At 35.9% G+C, this 3,401-nt stretch overlaps 1 non-coding gene across 1 annotated transcript; it reads right to left on the bottom strand.

The window, feature by feature from the left end:
• Nucleotides 1-72, bottom strand: Trnaa-cgc (transfer RNA alanine (anticodon CGC)). The gene has a single exon. It is a non-coding gene; the product is annotated as a tRNA-Ala (tRNA).
• Nucleotides 73-3,401: the final 3,329 nt, after the last annotated feature.

Raw genomic sequence — 3,401 nt, 5'->3', positions numbered from 1 at the left:
TGGAGGTGCTGGGATTTGAACCCAGGACTTTCAGCATGCGAAGCAGACACTCTACCACTGAGTTACACCCCCCGCTTGTTGTACTCCGCCGAAATTGTGCTACAAGAGCACTGCGCTAATGTTGTGACAATAATGTGGAAATTACTGCAAGTTGGCATACAGTAATTTTTTTTGCAGTAATGAGATTTCAATTTAAACTACAAGATCAATTTTAAATCGGCGATATTTACAAAGATGCCTGTCGAATAAATTCTGCTCGCTTAAAGTGATAATATTGATAATACGCCTACATAGTGTTATTTCACTGTACAGTATTTGTATTTCATTTATAACTTGGTCAGGTCTCGGGAGCTAAAATGATTGGGTTTTTTACTATATAACTAGCTGAACCCGGCAGACGTTGTCTTGCCTTTGACTATTTATAATTTAAGTACTGTTACGTTTAATTTTCAAGATGATCTCGTTCGCATCGCTCAATCACGTCCTGGTTGAAGTTCGTTCGCTACGCTCACTCACCTTTGGGTTGGAGCTCGTTCGCTACGCTCACTCACCTTTAGGTTGGAGCTCGTTCGCTGCGCTCACTTGCCTTCAGGTTAGCTCGTTCGCTACGCTAACTCGCCTCCAGGTTGAAGTTCGTTCGCTACGCTCACTCACCTTTTGGTTGCAAATTAGCTGTTGTCATAAATGTAAAAGAAATAATAGTGCTGCACCCTGTTGGTAATCCTTGTAACTTTAATGCTATTGAACATCATAGAACAGAACCAACTTGTTTAATTGAAACAGCTGTTAAGATTCATTAATTCCATTTCTCATAAGGTTAACATGGGAAACTCCAGAGCCACTGGGGCGGAGCCCTTTTATGAATTTCGAAACGGGAAATAGTTTACGTCCGATTCGCATACCTACAGAATTTACACACCAAATTTCATAACGATCGGTGAAGTCGTTCCGGAGGAGTTTGCAGACAAACACTGTGACACGAGAATTTTATATATTAGATATATGTAATATTATATAGCCTACATATCATAATACTGTATTATAATATATAATGTGTTATAACTTGCTGTATTATACAGGGTGATTGATATAAGTGTGCCAGCCGTTTTATTCGAAAACTATAGGAGATATAAAAAAAAGTTAAATGGTAAGTGCCTTGTATTTTTTTTTTTTAAAATTATAGTCAAGTCCAAAAAATTATTTTAGGCGCCATTTTTCTAATATGGCCGCCAACTTTGATTTTTCTTACGGAACACCCTGTATTTTATGATGTATTCTGGTAGAAAAAGTAATTTTAAGACGATTTTATTCTTGTCATTTTTTTCATAAACCTAACCGTTTCAAAGATAATAATGGTTTAATTTGTTAAATTTTGAATGGTTTTCGAACAAAACAGCTGGCATGCTTGCTTAGGCCTTTATCGAAACTCTTTCTCATGCAGAAATTTCAAAACTTTAACCATAATTATCTTTGAAACGGTTAGGTTTATGAAAAAAATCACAAGAATAAAATCGTCTTAAAATTACTTTTTCTACCAGAATACATCATAAAATATAGGGTGTTCCGTAAGAAAAATCAAAGTTGGCGGCCATATTGGAAAAATGGCGGCTAAAATAATTTTTTTGACTTGACAACAATTTTTTAAATAAAAAATCCAAGGCACTTACCATTTAACTTTTTTTGATATCTCTTATAGTTTTCGAATAAAACGGCTGGCACACTTATATCAATCACCCTGTATAGTCTACATTAAATAGTTATAAAGGGTGATTGATATAAGTGTGCCAGCCGTTTTATTCGAAAACTATAATAGATATCAAAAAAAGTTAAATGGTAAGTGCCTTGGATTTTTTATTAAAAAAATTGTGTTCAAGTCCAAAAAATTATTTTAGCCGCCATTTTTCCAATATGGCCGCCAACTTTGATTTTTCTTACGGAACACCCTGTATTTTATGATGTATTCTGGTAGAAAAAGTAATTTTAAGACGATTTTATACTTATGATTTTTTTTATAAACCTAACCGTTTCAAAGATAATAATGGTTAAAGTTTTGAAATTTCTGCATGAGAAAGAGTTTTGATAAAGGCCTAAGCAAGCATGCCAGCCAGCTGTTTGGTTCGAAAACCATTCAAAATTTCACAACTTAAACCATTATTATCTTTGAAACGGTTAGGTTTATGAAAAAAATCACAAGAATAAAACGTCTTAAAATTACTTTTTCTACCAGAATACATCATAACATACAGGGTGTTCCATAAGAAAAATCAAAGTTGGCGGCCATATTGGAAAAATGGCGGCTAAAATAATTTTTTGGACTTGACCACAATTATTTTAATAAAAAATCCAAGGCACTTACCATTTAACTTTTTTTGATATCTATTATAGTTTTCGAATAAAACGGCTGGCACACTTATATCAATCACCCTGTATAACCAGAACCAATTTATAGTTTGAATTATTACTGTGAACGAATTAAAAAACATTAATTTAATATGTATACAGTTAATTCTGTATTTTGATTGGATGTAAACAGAATACCCCCATCATGACAGACCTATATCCAAACCAAGGAAATTTATGGTAGATTTTAAAATCTCTACACAAACCATGGAGTAAAAATATGTTTTATCTATATATATATAAGGCAAAGCCCTCACTGACTCACTGACTGACTCACTCACTCACTCATCACTAATTCTCTTACTTCCCATTTTTCTAGGAGGCTGAAATTTGGTACACTGATTCTTTAGGCATAAAATAGGAAAACGGATAACTAAGCTGTTTTTATTCTGATCGGACTCTCGGGCTCCGCCCCAGTGGCTCTGGAGTTTCCCATGTTAACCTTATGAAACAAAATTCTGAAACAAAACGTACAGTGGCTCTAGTAGACGTAGGTTTTTATATGCTATTGGCTACTTTTCTAAAACGAGGAATTTTTAATTTAATTATGTAACCTAAGTAAACTTCCGATCGACCATTTTCATCTAAACCCTGTTAACCATACTTTCGCCAACGTCGCAATACATTTGCACATCCTGTCGAACCCAAAGTTAATTTTGGGAAAAACCTTGGTTTCGCGGAAAGCAGTGTGGCGCTCCCCGGATGTGAGGGTGTATACCGGAAGAGGATACAGTTCCCCCTCCCCACTGTGCGGCACACCTGTACGGTACGAGCACTCCCTAGGACTGCATATTCATAGTGGCAATTAAAATATGAATGCCGGCATGAAATTCCGGAACGCAGTAGAACCGGGAACATGGGTAGAGACGTGCCCGGCATCGGGACTGGGAACCGTGAGGCTGGACCGCTGGGCACTGGCGTGGGAAATCGGGAATTGTGGAAATGGAATGTGTTGGGTCAATATTTTAAATGCTATTTTTATGTGTCATCTTAGGGTTTAG

This window comes from Macrosteles quadrilineatus, unplaced genomic scaffold, assembly GCF_028750875.1.
Source record: "Macrosteles quadrilineatus isolate MER2022 unplaced genomic scaffold, UCM_ALF_1.0 Scaffold_8__2_contigs__length_117827958, whole genome shotgun sequence".
Classification (NCBI taxonomy): Eukaryota; Metazoa; Arthropoda; class Insecta; order Hemiptera; family Cicadellidae; genus Macrosteles; species Macrosteles quadrilineatus.
The sequence above is the reverse complement of the archived record's forward strand: the minus strand, read 5'-3'. Positions and strand labels throughout refer to the sequence as shown.